Source organism: Acomys minous (genome assembly GCF_964271855.1).
Source record: "Acomys minous genome assembly, chromosome: 8".
In the NCBI taxonomy this organism is placed as follows: Eukaryota; Metazoa; Chordata; class Mammalia; order Rodentia; family Muridae; genus Acomys; species Acomys minous.
This window is the reverse complement of record NC_140489.1, coordinates 81,275,613-81,293,809: the sequence shown is the minus strand read 5'-3', so window position 1 is coordinate 81,293,809 and position 18,197 is coordinate 81,275,613. Positions and strand designations below refer to the sequence as shown.

The 18,197-nt window shown below is 41.0% G+C and overlaps 1 long non-coding RNA gene across 1 annotated transcript; it reads right to left on the bottom strand.

Annotated features, from left to right (window-relative positions):
- Window positions 1-11,697: 11,697 nt before the first annotated feature.
- On the bottom strand, window positions 11,698-16,079 carry LOC311604078. The gene is made up of 3 exons (XR_014781370.1): window positions 15,989-16,079; window positions 14,394-14,605; window positions 11,698-11,821 (listed from the first exon to the last, which is right to left on the bottom strand). It is a non-coding gene; the product is annotated as an uncharacterized lncRNA (long non-coding RNA).
- Between the last annotated feature and the right edge of the window lie 2,118 nt (window positions 16,080-18,197).

Below are 18,197 nucleotides of genomic sequence, written 5' to 3'. Positions count from 1 at the left end.
AAGTCTTAGAATAAAGCATAGAGCCGGGGATGGAGAGATGGCTTAGCAGTTAAGAGCACTGTCTGCTCTGGAGGTCCTGAGTTCAATTTCCAGCAACCATATGGTGGCTCACAACCATCTATAATGTGATCCAATGCAGGTGTACATGCAGATAAAACACTCATATATATATATGTTTGTATGTATATATATGTTTGTATATATGTATATATATATAATAACTTTTTAAAGCATAGAGCTGAAGATGATGACTTTGGATTTGGCAATGGGTTTTTATGTATGAAATCAAAGAGCTTAAGCAACAAAAGGAACACTGAGACTGAGAGAAAACATGTATCTAAAAACAGCCTAGAATTTAAAAAAAGAACTCTTTTAATTTAGGAACAAAAATGAAAAGGATGACTAAAGACATTGAACATTTCTTTAAGTGTTTCTCAGCCATTCAATATTCCTCTGTTTGGTTCTGAGCCCCATTTCTTAATTGGGTTATTGGGTTTGGTGGTGTTTAGTTTCTTGAGTTCTTTAAATATTTTTGGTATTAGCCCTTTGTAGATGTAGGGTTGGTGAAGATCTTTTCCCAGGTTGTGGGTTGTCACTTTGTTCTGTTGACAGTGTCTTCTGCTTTACAGAAGCTTCTCAGCCTCATTAGACCCCATTAGGCCTGGGCTGTTGGAGTTCACTTACCAGGAAATTGGGATAGATGAGAGAACATCCTATTGGGACTCTAGGTGAGAGAAGTATGGGATAATGGAGAAATAGAAGGTTCCAGATGGTACTAGAAACTTACAAGAAGAACATTCTGCTGGGTGGATCTGGGCTCAGGGGTTCTGTTCAAACTACTGCACCAACCAAGGACAATATATGTAGTAAACATCAAACCCCTACTCTGATCTTGCCAATAGTCTCCACAGTTGAGTGGATAGTTCGGTGTGACTTTCACACTAACTCTGGTGCCCCATATTTGACCATGTCCCTTGATGGGGAGGCCCGGTGGAATCCAGAGGAAGGATAACAGGCTACTAAGATGAGAATTGATAGTCTATGATCATATAGAGGGGGAGGAGGTCCCCCTCAGTCACAGACATTGGGGAGGGGAATAGGGTGAAAACGGGAGGGAGGGAGGAATGGGAGGATACAAGAGGTGGGATAATAACTGAGATGTAATCTGAATAAATTAATTAAATTTTGAAAATGAAAATGATTCAATGACAAAAGGGCAAAGAGCATGAATAGATAGTTTCCAAAGAAGATACACAAATAAAAAAATAAGTAAGGTTGGAATGGTGACATATATCTATAGTCCTCCAAGTAGGGAAGTTGATGCAGAGTGTTATGAATTCGAGGTCAGCCTGGGCTACATGGAAAATAAGTAAAGGAAGTGAAAAATGGTTCAACATTATGAGTTTAGGGAAATACAGACCAACATCTCAATGAGACTACTTCATACAAACTGGGATTGTTGCCATTAAGTTTTCTGAAGTACAAAATAATAAGTGTTAGCATGATATAGAGAAATTGAAAATTTTATGCATTGATGAGAGAGTTGAGAAATGGAACTGGGTGCAGTGCCACACACCTGTAATCCCAGCACCCAGGGAGGCAGAGGCAGGTGGATCTCTGTGAGTTCAAGGCCAGCCTGGTCTACTAAACAAGTCTAGGACAGCCAAGTCCAAACAGAGAAATCCTGTCTGGGAAAAAAGAAAAGAAAAATGGCCTTGTCATTATATAAAACAGTTAGTTGTTTCTAGAAAAGTTAAACAGATTATAAAATAAAGTAATTCCAGGCATTGGTGTATACAGCACACAAGAATTACAAATAAGTTAACAAAGAAATATCAACATGAAAATATTTATATCAGTGCTACCCACAATGATCAAAAAGTATTAACAACCCAAATGGCCGTCATTTGATAACTAGTTAACCAATTATGAAATACATGCAATACAATATTATTCAGACCAGAAAAGGAATGAGCTTCTGACACATGCTACATTATGGATGAACCTTAACACTATGCTAAAAATGAAAGAAGCCAGATACAAAAGGTCACATTACATCATTTCAATAAAATGGAATACCCAGTATGGATGAGTTCATCGATGCAGAAACCAGACTAATGTTCTTAGGAGCCAGGGGCCGGAGAAATGGAAAGTAATTGGGTACAGGATGTCCTTTGAGTATGATGAAAATATCTGGGGATCGGATGGAAATGGCGGGTGAGCAATGCTATGAATGTACTAGATTATAGTTGAAATGGTTAAGTTTTTGCTACATATATTTCATCTGAATGGTTTTTTTTACTAATATTCTAAGTTAGCATCTGAAATCATGAGTTCCATTATGGCATTGTCATACATAGTTTGTTCCTGTTCTCTCCTAACTCCTGGCCCCTCCTGCTGGCCCACTGCCTCCCTTCATCTGAATGTTTTAAACATCAATTCAGTAGAGTTTTGGGTAGAGTCAGATCAAAGGGACAGTGCTGCCAGCTCCCTCCTTCCTTGTTGTATATATGTATATATAAGCTGGCTTCTCCCGGATTTTAAGATGAGGTGTAAGGCTCAAAGGAATGCTGCATTTCAGTAAGCGAAAGGACTTTTACAAAATGTTTTGTTTTGGGTTCTCAAATTGTGGGTTCTACAGAGAGACAGTGACACCACAAAATGACATGTGAGTGATCTTGGAAGAGAATAAAGAATGAAATGCAGAAGTGGGTACATTTAAATGTTTGTTGATTGGATAAAAAAAAAAAGATACAATATCCCAAACCAACAGGCAGTGGGGTAGCAGGAAGGGGCAGTGTGCCTGGCTTCATTACCAAGTATGCCAAAGCTTCATTGTGTGTGGGGTTGAGGGGCCCAGAGGGTGGGTACTCCTTGGGAAGAGGGCCAGGCTCTGAAGATGGATGCATATTTGTTTCTAGCTTTATAATTTTCTCAACTTTTCAAGGTCAGACTTCCTTCAGCAAAAATTTAAGGATAGCTTGTTATCGAGTGCATAAAGGGAGGTGGCAGAACATAAGCAAGATGTTGGTCCAGCCTGAGACATAATTGCCAGGAGCCCCTTAGTTCATTATTTCCAGTTCAGCCACAACAGGTCTGAGTTGATCATGTCTTTAGCTATTTCTTCTTAATAATAAGAACCGAGATGTTAAGCACGCACAGTCCAGGTGCCACACTAAACACTCTACACCCAGCATCTCCTTGTGCCCTTGCAGATACTCTTTGGGGTAGCTCTGAACTACAAGGCCCCAAGCTCATTTCACAAGGTAGGAAATGAGCAAAGTAGGTGAGTTTCTTGCTGAGGTCCTTCGTGGTCTGGACTGGACACTGTGGCTATTGTTCCAGACACAGTTTCTCACATCATTTCACTACGCAGCTACTTTCTTCAGATTTTACTTTAGCTATTTAAGAGAAAATTAAAGGATATAGTAAGCAAAGAGACTAAAATATCTTTTCTCTTTTTATTGTGTGGAGGGAGGGTGGCTTAGACAGTGCTGTGTGGCCCGGACTGGCCTTAAGCTCATGTAATTGAGTTGACTTTGAACTTTTGATTCTTTTATGTCCACTTTTGGAGTGCTGAAACTGCCATGTCCAGCTCTCTCTCTCTCTCTCTCTCTCTCTCTCTCTCTCTCTCTCTTTCTTTCTTTCTTTCTTTCGAGGCAGGATCTCACTGTGTTGTCCAAGATGGCCTAAAACTCACAGTAATCCTCACCTTCCCAAGGACTGAACTTACAGTCACAAGCCATCATGCCCAGATTTTTTTTTACCCTTTTAAATTTCCATTAAACTTTTTAACATATAAATCATGAGTATTATCAGTATATAATCCAAAGAATAAAATGAAAATGTGAGTCAATGATAATATAAAAAAATAATTGGATAGCCAGGTGTGGTGGCACATGCCTTTAATCCCAGCACTCAGGGAGGCAGAGGCAGGAGGATCTCTGTGAGTTCGAGGTGAGCCTGGACTACAAAGCAGGTCCAGGACAGCCAATGATATACAGAGAAATGCTATCTCAAAGACAAAACAACCAAACGAACAATAATTGGCTAAATAAATGAAGGACCAACTCTTCATTACATAAGAATTCCAGCTAATGGTTGTAGAAAGACTGAGACAAACAGTTTATCACCTCTGTAACAAGAACGATAGCTCTTATAGGTAAGATCCATTAATGGCTTAGTTGGGAAAAGTTTAAGAAACACAATATTAGCAAGGTCTCACATTATCTTCTGTGGTGGTGAGGACTTAAGTACTAGCGCAGAACTACCTAAAGGAGAAATCTGGCAGCCACCATTCTCAACAACAGAGGATAAAATTACCAGTAATAAAATATACCTACACTATGGACCCAACACACTGTGCTATGAAGAATCTTCACCTCTGTGATACTTTCTCCTATAAAGCACCATCTTAGCCTAAGCCTCAGAAACAAAAATCAACCAAACAAATGCAAGAAAAGACAAACCAAATTGAAAGTAACCAAGAACTCTCCAAAAGCCACAGGGTTGTAAATGGTGGGAGAAACTATCACAGTCTGAGAACTAAGCATGTGCCATCCTGACTGGACCCTGGGATAGTAAGAGGAAATCTGAACTTGACAATGTAACTTTACTTGGGTGACAGTCCTTTGGTCACTGACAATGCTACACAGAAGGGAAGCTGGTCAAAGAGTAAATGTGAACTCTTGTTTGGCTTATACAGCTCTTAATGCTAATAAATATCCTTTTTTGGTTAGAAAGTAAACATTATGAGGTTAATTGAATTATAGGCCACAGCAAATAACCTTTGGCTATTTCAGAGGTTTGGGTAAAATAATATTTTTATTATCTCATGAAACTCATTCCCAGCCCAACCTTTCATTGCATTGACCAAACAGATAAAAACAGTGTACATCCCAAAGCAACATGACCCTAGTTTGATCTTGAGAAAAACATCAGAGAAGTACTGACCCAAGGATGTTCAACAATCCAAAGGCCATGGAGACAGTTTCAACTTGATAAGGCTACAGTGCCCAGCTGTTTAAGCAAACACTAACATTTGTGTTGCTGTAAACCTGCTTTGTAGATGTAGTTAGCATCTCAAGCAGGTTTCCTAAAGGAAACTACCTTGGGTGAGGCCTCATGCAATCAATTGAAAGTGTTAAAGCAGAAGCTGAGGTTTTCCAGAGAAAAGAAAATTCTGCCTCAATGTTACAGCATCAGATACACCAGCTTTCCCCCACAGGACATGTTAAATACAAGGCCTACAGGACATGTCAAATACAAGGCCCGCAGCAACAACTCCTTCCTGAGTATTCCAGCCTAGGCCCAAATACCATCAGTAACTTCCTTTAAAAAAAAAAAAACCAGACAGACAGACAACAGCAACAAAGATAGATAGATAGATAGATAGATAGATAGATAGATAGATAGACTCTTTACTGGTTCTGTTTCTCTAAAGAACACTGACTAACAGACATGAAAAAGAGAAATCTCAGAAATGATAACATCCAACAAGACCCCCACAAAATGTGAGGACTGAATGTAATATGGCATCCTCAATGGGACTCTGGGACAGGAAAAGGACAGTCAATAAAACTAGAAAATCTGAAGATAATGTATCTTTATTGGTTGTTATTTAAAATAAAGGAACTCATTTAAGATGGTATCACCAGGACAGTTGTATGGGAATTCTCTATTTTTAAAATTTGCAATATTTCCATAAGCCTGAAATTATTTGAAATGAAAATTTCATTTAAAAAAAAAAAGGAAGGAGGGGGGAGCTGGAGAGATGGCTCAGAGGTGAAGAACACTGGTTCTTCTTCCAGAGCCCTAAGTTCAATTTCTGGCAACCACATGGTGGTTTGAAACCATCTACTATGAGATCTGGTGCCCTCTTCTGTCATACAGGTATACATGCAGACAGAACACTATATACATAATAAATAAAAAATAAATATAAAATAAACCCTTCCCAAGGAACTAAAGTAAAGTCTTCATTCAAATTTTACAGAGTCCAAATAGGTTACAGCTATCATGCATTGGGCAAAAGTTAATCAGTGGAACTTCATAGTTAAGTACATGTTTCTCAAGTTATTATGATATTTAGACCTCGTTAACAGATCACTGAGGCAAAGTGACAGGACAAAAATTGTTGGATGTTTGTGAAATAAAGACTCTTAAATGAACATTTCTGAGTTCTCTCCCTAGAGAACACCTCTTTGGGACTGTTTCTTTCTTGATTGTGGCCTTGGCCAAATTCACAATCTGAAGGTCACTGAAATGTGGGGCCAGGTAAATTCCAGTGTTAGTGCTCATAAGCAGTTCCAGTGGGTGCCAGGCCTGCCGATGCACGCACATGACTTCCTCTGCTTCTTCTGATTCTAATAGCAGGGCTGGCTGTGAGCTGCAAAGAGACTAAATGGTTCAGTGCCCAGAACATGTATTTATCCAGCCCTCTACAGGAAAAAGCACGTGAGCCTTACTGCAGGCAACTTACTGTATAAGTCACTGCCTTCTAACTATACATTTGGGTACCCAGAACATATGCCTATGTTACTTACAGAACCATAAAACTGGTTAAGGATCAGTTTGAGAAAACTTTGAGAAAGCTATCAGCTGAGCCACATACAGATCTAAATTTCCATTAAAGACCCACAACAATGAAAGTGCCTTTGTGTTATGTGCAGGACATTTCTTCATAAGAGCTGCAGTCATTTCCCCAGAACATAATGTGTGGAATTATAAGCGTGATGTGTGTGTGTGTGTGTGTGTGTGTGTGTGTGTGTGTGCGCGCGTTCATTCAAATCACAAGTGTTATATCAGACACAAATGAGACTGGCAGGCATGTGATAAAATAGATGCTTAATAAAATAATAATTAGTGTCTACAGGACATCCACCATTGACTGAGAGAGTGCTATATTTATATAATTTACTCTCAGTGCCCTTATGACAAGTCTGTAAGTGAGACACTGTGCTTTTCCAGCGTCATAGATGAAGGTACTAAAGCTTAGAGAAACCAGTAAGCTGGGGATGCCAACTGGCCTAGGCTTGATTCATGTCACCGGCAGCCTTATTAAGCTCGTGAGAGTGCCTATTGTTTTGTGTCTCTGTGTTTCCATATTCTAGACGGCCCCCTCCCCGCCCTGCACTCTGCATGTATCTATCGTCCTCTCTAAAGTTGCCTGAGGTGTGTGGAGGACTTGGACAAATTGGGGAGGAAGTAAAGTTTAAGATTATTATGATGGAAACGGGTGAGAACAGCTGATATTCAGCTTTGAAATCTAAAAGTAGGTTTTTTTTTTTCAATTCGTTGTTAAGAAAATAGGCTTGAAATGCAATTTTGTCAACAGAGAAAGGGTTTTTGTAAACTCCCTTTATGTCCTCAAGAACTATCTCTGGATGACTCGTTCGGGAACATTCGTGCAGGAGCCATCCAGCTAACACAGAAAAGCTCCCCGTGGAAAGGCTGAGCTCGATACACTCGGTGGGACCCCCCCCCACCCCTCCCTCCCCGCCCCTCCCCCACTCCCCCACCCCCATCTTCCCTCCCTGCCAAAGCCCGGGAGAGAAGCAGAAGAGTAGAAAGCTCAGCTTGCGGGGGCTTCTACGGCTTCTACTCTGCTTCTGCGGACGACTCTGAAAAGAACCTACAGTGTGAACTGTCCTAGTCCAACCCAGAGGCAGCCATGTTGAGGTGAACTCAGAAAGGAACTCATGGAGAAGGAGGAAGGTGCTCTCAAGGGACTTGAGTCCCAGGTGCTTTGGAGGGCATGAAGAAGAGAAGAGGGTCTAGCTTGGGAATTTTTCCAAAAGCACTCATGTGCAATGTGTCCTCGTGCCTCATTAATGCCTGGTAAAGATGAAGGTTGGAAGAAAAGCCTGCCCTAAGCAAGCTGAAAAGGAGAGCCCTCCCTCTCTCAGCGGCAGATGCAGCAGGCACCAGTTCCTAGTCTAGAATGTGGCTCTTGGGGACATCCTCCACTACTCACATGATGCAACCCCGCCCCCAGCTTCTTTAAAACACACCATCAGCTGGAGAAAAGGTGCCTACAATCTGACAACCTGGATGTCTCCAAAGAGGCAGAATATTTAGTACTAAAGAGGCAATTTAAAGCATTGACTTGAATTAGATTATTTAATTGAACTAAAATAGATTTCCCCACCACTAACCATTGCCATGGGGGATTATAAAGTACACTATGAAAGTTAAAGAGAAGATTTCACTCTCAATGAGAACACCTTAGCATGAGGGGAGCAAGTGGGTCTGATCCCAGGGCCGTGTTAAGTTTTACTATTATCGTTGTGTATGTGTGTGTACAATGTGTGTATGAGCAGAGACATAGGCCGGGCTTGGTGGTGCACGCCTTTAAATCCCAGCACTTGGGAGGCAGAGGCAGGCGGATCACTGTGAGTTCGAGGCCAGCCTGGTCTACAAAGTCAGTCCATGACAGCCAAGGATACACAGAGAAACCCTGTCTAGAGAAAGAAAAAAAATAAGAAGGAGTGCAGACATGCACATGCCATGGGGTGCACGTGGAGGTCAAAGAACAACGGAACTGTCTTGAGTTCATTATCTCCTCCACAGCAGATTCCAGAAAACTCAGGTCTAAGAAGTACTGAGGTTCCCCTCGTGAGTCTGCGGACTAGTGTTTCAGTGTCAGGGAGACTGGCACACATGGGGCACAGACCTTAAATGGGTGCAATCACAGTAAAAGCTGGCACTTCTACTTGATTTTTTTTTGGGGGGGAGGATTCCTGTCTCTGGGTGATGTGGCAAATAACAATGTGATCCAGAATTGCTGTTACCAGTTACTGTGTCACTTAAGCTGAAACAGCCATTCTCAAGTTTTTGTTTGTTTGTTTGCTTGTTTGAGGATAATTTTAATTGCTTCAAAATTTATTGATGACCACAAAGATACTTCATTTCTGTGCTTCAGAGTTACAGTGTCTACTGTATGCTAAGTTAATAATAAGACTTTTTAGATAGTTATTTTTTTCCCCCGAAGTAAAAGTAATAAACCTATTATAGGGCAACATAAGCAATCCAGTTTTAAATTTTAAAAAGTGATGAAAATGGTGTTATTTTATTTTGGTATGTTTTGTATGTTTTTAATGGAGGACAACTGGATTCTCATATTTGATGCAGTTAGTCTATTGTTACAATATTTCATATGCTGTTTGGAAAACTCCAATCTATGCTGGGAAGAAAATGAGAATTTAAACAACAAACAGTTACATAATTAACTGGTCTCCTACACGGGTTATAGGAAAGTTCCACAAACTTAGTAGCTTAAAACAATATAAATTTATTATTTAACACTACTGGAGGTCAAAAGTCCAAAGGCAGACTAAAACAAGGCGTCAGAAGGCATACTCCTTTAGGACAAACTCCAATTCCTTTCAACTTCTGGAAGCTTCCCATGTTGCTGGGCCTCGGCCCCTCCTCCATCTTGGAAGCCTGTAATATAGCGCCATCGTCATTTCTTCCCTTACTCCGCTGGCTGTCTTTTATAAGGACACTGTGGTTTTATGGGAACAACTCACATAAGTCACTCTGCCCATCTCAACTTACTCACATTTGCCAAGTCCCTTGTGCCATATAAAGTGACATATTCACTAGTTCCAGGAAATAGGACACGGCTATCTTCCGGGGTCAATAATCAAATTACCATAGCATTATCGGCACAGTGCCTGCCACACGAGCATGGAGACTTGAGTTCAGATTCCTAGTATCATGTAAAAGCCAGGCTTGGTGGAATGCACTCATAAGCCCAGCTGCAGGGGCCATTATATACAGTCAGCCCCCCCTTCCCAAGAGCTCATTGGCCCACCAACCTAGCTGAAGTGATGAATTGAGTTTCAAACAATAAGATGGAGAGTACTTGAGGAAGACACTTGACCTTGACCTTCAGCCTACACACACACACACACACACACACACACACACACATGCACAATCTGGGCCTCCAAGAGTTAAAAGAATCTTTGAGACTCCAGAGGTTCAAATAACTGATCTACAAGAATAAAATTAATATTGGCTTTCACAAAATTAGTGTTTCTTTCTTATTTACAGCATACATCACTCAAGGCTCCGTGGAAGTTCTAGAGAGTCAAGACCCAGAGTGCTTTCTTCATGTTCTGCCTTAGTCTCTAGGATTCGGGTGAGTTTGTTTTTCATTATCACCATCTGTGTGGTTCAAGGTTAGTCATTATTATTTCTCAATTATATAGAATAAAAAGGAGAAAAATGGCAGGAGGAAGGGCCTTTTCTCTCCCTTTAGTATGCCATCAGGACATGTGGTCATTCCCAACATCCAGAGACCCTGGAAGGTAGTTTTTTTACTGGCCAACCATGGTTGAAGCTAAGATTTCCACTATAATCAATTATGAGTCCCTATCTCAGTGCTTATCAGGCAAACCAAAGCTGAGAATTGAAACTAACAGGGACAGTTGAGCCAAGACGTTCTCAAAGACATGACTCCAAACCTAGTCAGTGTCCATGACCGAGCCTTCGCTGAAGGCTGTCTTGCAACTTCTCAACTGCCTGAGCTACTCTCTGTGACTTGGAGTTTCTGTTATTAGTAGCCAAACTACAAGGAGGAAACATGGGGTCTTATACATTCATATGCACTGCAGGAACATCGAAGCACACAATTGGACCACCCAGAATTCTTGCAGGACAAAAAAGGTCACTAGTTTTAATCTGATTGAGGCTCTTTACTTGCAGAAAATTCAACCATGATTCTTTGAGATGCCTTGAATATCATGGATTAGTGAGCCTAACTTCTTTATTTGGACACCCTGTAAGATTATAAATAGACTGTTACTGTGCTGTAATTCAACACAAAACCAAGAGCACATGATTGGAATGGCACAGACTTCCTAGCAGGCTCAGGGATGCTGGCTGAAGGGGAAAAAAAAGAGAAGAAAGCCAGTTTTCAGCACCCTGTAAGGCATGGATTTATTTTCTAAGTAAAACTATTATTACATTTATTTATGATGGACAGCCATGAGAACCAGGGTGAAACCATGCAGGTCAAAAGACTTCTTTCCTTCCACTATCCCAAGAATCAAACCTAATGGCATCTCGCCAGGCCTAGTTTCTATTGAAGGAAATTATGTGTTACTAATTTTCTTTATAAAAATAAGGATATGGATAAGTGTAACCATTTACCTAATATATTTGAATCTTAAAATGGTATTTTTTCCTTATAGTCATTGAATAAGTAAAACAAAATACAGAATCACAGGAATTTGGAAGTGTTGAGGTGAAGGAACATTTTAGAAAATCAGAAACAGGATGACGGTTGTTTTGTTGGTGGTGGTTTTGTTTTGTTTGGATTTTGTTGTTGTTGGTTTGTTTTGGGGGTTTGTTTTTGTTGTTTATTTGTTTGTTTTAAAACATGACAGAAGCTAGGGCGATGGCTTTTAGTGGGTAAAGCCCAGAGGTGACACAGCACCTGAAATACTTGCACTCAGGAAGTAAATTGGGAATTTCCCATGGCAAGTTGCATAGCCAAATTAGCCAGAACTGACAAATTCCAAAGAGTCAGGAGTAATCAAAGAAGACACCTGACATCAACTTCAGGCCTCCACATACACATGCACACACGCACCTGAGCACACACACATACAAGTGTGCCCAAACATGTTCAAACAATGCATATCCACGTGTACAATGCATGCGCAAAAGAAACCAAAACAAAAAGGACGAAGAATTGTCTGACCAGTGCTGATGTCAGCCTTGTGAGCCAGAGATCTTGCAGCAGGTAGTCAGGAGACTCCTGATGGATATGAATAGGTCTCACTCTCCTTCCTGCTGTCAGAATCACTCCCTTTAGAGATGCAAAGAAAAACCTTAAGAACTAGAGAAGGAAAGAAATTAATTCTTTTCAAGTCCACAACAAAGAAACGAAAAGAAGAAAAAGAAACATTAGCCATCAGTAAAGAATTACCAAACATTCCTTCCTGAATCCACTTAGTGCTATGCACCATGCTCTGGGTCAGGCTGCTAAGTATTTGGGTTTTTTTTTTCCCAAGAAAAAGCAGAAGTCTTGTCATGACAGACTCAAAACATACATAAATCTAAAATTTAATGTAACGTGACCAAATTAGAAGTACATGTGTGAGATACCTTCTTATAACATTATAGAAGCAAAGGTCTTACATTTAATAAAAATATACAGAATGTATACAAGCTCTAATTAGATTTAGACTACCAAGTATAAATGAAGTAATGTGAGGTTTCCATATGTGAAGACACCCTGTTCAGAAAAAAAGCCAATGTGAAGTAAACCCATTAACACACATATTGCAAAGGTACACAAAAATGTTTACCATTTACCATTGTACACAGAGAATAAACTGAAAAAATTTATAAGGGATAATACAGTGACCAGCCTAAGTACATTTTACTTATCCTCATCATTGGCGAGAGTGGGGTGGGCAAGTCCAGCCTGCTCCTGAGGTTCCCAGATAACACCCTTGATCCAGAACGTGCAGCAACAATAGGTGTTGACTTTAAGGTGAAAACTATTTCAGTGGATGGAAATAGGGCTAAGCTTGCAATATGGGACCCAGCTGGTCAAGAAAGGTTCAGAACGTTAACTCCTCGCTATTACAGAGGTGCACAGAGAGTTATATTAGTTTATGATGTCACAAGAAGAGACACGTTTGTTAAACTGGATAATGTGCAAGAAATGACATAGTAAACATGCTAGTTGGCTGCTGAGTATTTGAACCTTTCTCTGCGACAACGTTGTTTCAGATAGCGAAAGGACAAATTGATGTGACTGGATTAGTTTATGGAGGCTTTTCAGGCTTCTTTGGATAGGCAGAGAGGTGTAAGATAAAATTTGGAGTTAGCATAATTTAGAAAATAAATTTCTACTAATTGCTCTTTGTGTAAAGGGAATATGAAGTTCACACCAGTCCTTCTTCTAAAGTGGTGACTAGTTTCTATGCTGGGTTAGCCTGGATCTAGATTCTAGAGGAAAACACTACAATAAGAGAAAAGTCCAGCGGGAATCCCGTGTCCTATTTTTAAAAATAGAGCAATGCAGTCCTGATCAATTACTGGGCTGGCAGGTGGGTGCACTGGTGGAGGACTTGTGAGTATGAGGAAGGGCTCAGCACTGAAAGAAAAACCAGTTTCTTTTTAATCAGTATTAAGTTTTGTCAAGAGAGCTTTCTTTTCAACAAAAGGAGTTATTTTTCACTCCTGCTCATAATTTATATACTCCTCCCAGTGTTTCTAAATTCCTAACTTCACCATAAAGAATACATTAAAGATGGAGCAACTTCCCTGTTTAGTTACTTCATACTGAACACAACAAAACATCCAGCATCTATAAGTAGCAGTGCCCCAAGAAGCAGGACTTAAACCTGCAATGAGTTGTATTATACAAAGGGTATAATAAGTCAAAGACTACACATCAGATCGGATTTTCTCATGGAACAATGCTCCGAGAGCAAGGTAATGCTCCTAACAAAATGTCACACTCCACACTTTCTTTAAAAAGTGCCCGTTCATCAGCTAATCCATCAGTAATGTACACACAAGTCAAATGGCAAGTCTATCCAGCGGGTGAAGTGTGAGCCCTGCACTCCAGGAAGACAACCTATGGAGGACAGCGACCAGAGAGATGCGCACCGAGGCTCTGGAGGGACAGCGGGTTACCCTGAGAGATGACTGTAAAGGGGCTTAGGAGGTAGAGCAGTTGCTGGGAAAAAATATATGTACGGAAGAAAAAGGATCCCTAAGAGGTCAGGGTTGTGGAAAGAAGCTAAGCCCAGAGTCCTGCCTCACAGATGGGTTGAGAGCACAGGGAAGTGGTCCATCATGCAGTGAGAAGAGGGCCAAATGGCCTAGCAGCCTGGCTTCCCGGGAAGGCATCCTATTCCAAGCTTGGATGGATTCTGACATCTTTGGAAGCTTCTCTGCTCTGCTCAGCTGCTCTTTGCTTCCAGCTCCTCTGCTCAGCAATAGAAATGAAAGTGCCTCTAAGGCTTTGAGTACATCCAGAGGATGGGGTTTTTGCTTCAAATCCACCAAAATTATTTAAAAAGAAAAGATTGCTGCTTTTAAGATACACAAAAGGTGACTGTGGCTTTCTTCGTCGAAGTGTACTGTTGCAACAAGTGTATCTGGGCAGACTCTGCATTAACTTTGTTGACAGGTAAAACTGGCATGACGGAAATTGACCTTCATTTTTACCCTCTGTTTATTTCCATTACATTTATCTTTATAATGAGCAAGCAAGTTTTTAAATTTTCCATTGCATGAATGAGCATGAAATGGACAGGAAACAAATGGCCGGCTTGGGTCCGTAAATAAGAAGCAGGAAAGAAAATGTAACAAGTGTGAGGTCTTGAGCATAGATGGAGAAGTGGGCTCTGGCTGCTTACCCATGGTTCCTGCCCGGCTGAGGGCAACATCCACTTCCAGAGCATCTCAAGGCTATGTGATGGAGAGCTTCAACTAACATGGCTCCTAACTGTGCTGGTCCAGCTGTGGCCTGAGAGCAGTTGAAAGTCTTTCTCCTAAACTTATCCTGGAGCTGCACTAGCTGTCCAGCTGGTCGTGATGCTGTTTGTTCAGTCTGTGATTCCAAAGTATGCTTGTAAGACAAAAGGAAGTTGATAAAGGGGTTCATGGATGAAAAGAGTATTTTCAAAAACTCACCTTGACATCAGCACCCAGTATGGTTTAGAGGACGATGCTCCATAGAGAAAGCTGAAAATATCGCTTAATGAACTTTCTATGCCCTGGAAGCTAAATTTTCCTACTTAATTTAATTCACAAATAGGTACCATTGCTCTGTGTTAGGGCTGTTTCTCTCATCTTACATGTGAGGGAACAAAGGGTTGGAGGTGGCTCCTCCATCTGTAACTGTAAGTCCGGCCACAGGTCAAGACTAGAAAGCTGCGGTGACCAGGGGAGCCAAGCCAGCAGACACTGAAGGAGAGGGAAGGGGTTGACAGAAAGCCAGAAGCAAAAAGGACTGATTACAGCTCCATGAGCCACCAGGAAGAGTGGTGTGGGAGGAGTCAGGGGATCCAGGAGAAGAACTTGTAGTGTGTGGCATCATGTGGATGCACCTCGTGTGTTTAACCAGTTCTATGCCGGTAACTATCATGGCTATATTCAAGATGATCCCTGCCAGGCTACTGTTTGTCCACAATCACTGCTTACAACTGTAAAAATTCTGCTATGAGGCAAACCCTTAGGTCCAATTTTTTTAAAACTTATTTATAAACATACATCACAAGATAGTTTCTTAGAAATATAATTCTATCGTTCGATTTTTAACAAATGTTCTAAAGATATTAATAAATATTTCCAAATACATAACACTACTGAGGAATGGATACGTGCATGCTCAGAAGTAACCCTTTGCTTCCTGCCAGGCCGGCACAGGGATAGTGTCATGTTACTGTTTTCAGTTGGTGCGGGGGGTCACTTAGAAAGGGGCACATTCTTGTAAGAGGCCAAAACATAACAATTCCCCACGTGCCCCCAGGGAAGATCACAGTCCTGTTTTTAAAGTCATGATCATAAGGCTGAAATTCTGTAAGCCAATGAATGCAAGAACGAGAAGAAAGAAAACTAAGATGTGAACCAGCTGGAGGGAGACGGACCGGAGACAGGAAAGTCAGAGAGAAGTCGAGACTAAGAAGAAAAAGAGGAACCAAGCAACTAGCATCAAGATTTAGGGAAACAGTCACAGAGAGTCACTGGATTTGGCTGAGGCTTGGGAAGGGCTAATTGGGCTTCGGAGGTCGGGGCTCATGTAGACACAGTCTGTGTTCGGAGCCCGTGGTCATTCAGTAGAAAATATCACACAGTGGACTGACTGGCGTAAAGCCCTGCCACCTCCAAGGTGATACTGGCTCACCTCCAAAATGTTAAATAATGTAATAAAGTGTACAGCAGTTTCAAAATGACAAATCAAGCTGTCCCACACCCACTCTGCACACTCATTCTTTTACAGGTGGCCTACCTTTAAAATGAAGCCTCGAGCAATGGGAGGGAGGTCTGACATGGTGAGGACAGAAAGTCATAATGTTGTATTTAAACTTATAAAGTTTAATCCTTCATTCCAATATTGCCGTAAGAAGTCCAATACTCCTACACACAATAAAACAAATGGAAATAAGAAGCAATAAAAAAAATATGACATGCATGAAATGAGAGTCATGAGCCCCAGGTGACTTGTCAAGTCTGTGCAGTGAGTACTTCCTGCAAAGCCTCAGCATCCTGCCAGACCATCCACAGCCAGCCTCTCCCAACACAGGGATGGCTCTGTTGCCCTACCTAAAGTATTCCAAAGGAAAGGACAGTCTTTAAAGGCATATTCTACAAAATTGAGTGTTGATGTCCTCTTATATTCTCAAGTCTTCATCTTGACAAAAGTGCAACACTAGAAAGTTTGGTTCTGGTTGGCTACTGGCTACCTGGACTCTTTTCTTTGATGTTCAGAACTATGCCTTACCATCTGTTGTCTCTAGACTTATCTTGATACTAGGAGGGATTAATAAACATTTATATTAAGTTGAGGAATTATTTTCTTTAATGGCTTTGACTTCTTTGGAGGCTAGTTCTTAGGAAGACCCTAAGTAAAACTGTCTAATTTCCAAGCATGAAAAAAAATAGGTAACTTGTATGCACACAGAGAGGGCAGCCTGTATGATGTAACATGTAGGGAATGGGACTCTTCCTCTTTGTTTCTAACACATTTCCTCCCCAGTTAAATTTCTTCCCATTTCACAATGATATCTGGAAATACACCTGCATTAAGCCAGTAAATGTTTTCATCTATTCGCTAACCCATTGCTATTTAATCAATCCAGGGAGGGCAGGGATCCATCAAGTCGTTATTTTAAATGGCTCTATTATTTTTTTTTAAATGAAACTCATAGTTGATCAGTTGGGTCACAATACTAAACCTGTAAACCCTCCATATAATGTCTCACAATTTTTAGCCTTTGAGAATCTGCTAGAAGATATGGAATGTTTCCTTTGAAATATTCATGCTTGCCAATTCACATGCACTTTTAAAAACATTATATGAGGTTTATTAAATCAGCATAGGGAGAGAAGGAAAGGGGGAAGGAGGGGTACACCAGAGACAGAGGGGAGGGGCGGGGGGGGGGGACAGAGACAGAGGAAGAAGAAGAGAGAGAGAGAAAGGGAGTAGGGGGGTAAGAGAGCCACATACGCTTTTAAAGCAATTTTTGAATTATTATTTTACTTTTTTATGTTCATGGGTGTTTCACCTGCACGTATGTCTATGTACCACATGCATGCATAGTGCCTGCTAAAGCCAAAAAAAAAAAAAAAAAAGGCATTAGATCCCCTAGAAGTGCAGTTACAGATGGTTGTGAGCTGCCATGTGAGTGGTTGTAACCGACAGACCCTAGGCTCCTGGAAGAACAGTCAGTGTTCTTTAACTGCTGAGCTATCTCTCCAGCCCCTCATATGAATTTTTGTCACGCTGCAATAAAACCCCTGAATTCTGACCACTAAATCCCTCAGGTAGGCAATTACATTTAAACTGAATGTAAATTCTGGACACCTTTTGAAACGGATGTGTGTGTGTGTGTGTGTGTGTGTGTGTGTGTGTGTGTGTGTATGCATGTATATACATATGTATATGTGTATGTATGTATGTATCTATGTATGTATGTTTTTTGAGACATGGTTTCTCTGTGCAGCCCTGGCTATCCTGGACTTGCTTTTGTAGATCAGGCTGTCCTTGAACTCACAGAGATCTTCCTGCCTCTGCCTCCCAAGTGTTGGGATTAAAGGTGTGCGCCACCATGTCCGTCTTTGACATCCATTTTTAATTACAATAGAATCACATCATTTTCACCCCTTCCTTTTTTTTCCTCCAGCCCTTCCCATGTAGCCTCTGTTCAATGCCTCACATGTCCTACATCCCCACTCTCTGAAGTTGGTAGCCTCTTTTTCTTTTATTGTTATTGTTATGCACATATGCATATGTATGCACACACATAAATGCAATTTGCTGAGTTCATTTTTGCTGTTTGTGTGTATATAGTTTCAAGGCTGGCCACTCTGCATTGAACAAGCAGTAAGGGCACTGATCCCTGGGGACTGAACCAGGGTCAGTGTGTAGTTCTTAGTTTAGGGGATAGGACCCTGTGAAATCTTCCTCCTTTGACATTAGCACGACCACTGATATCGCC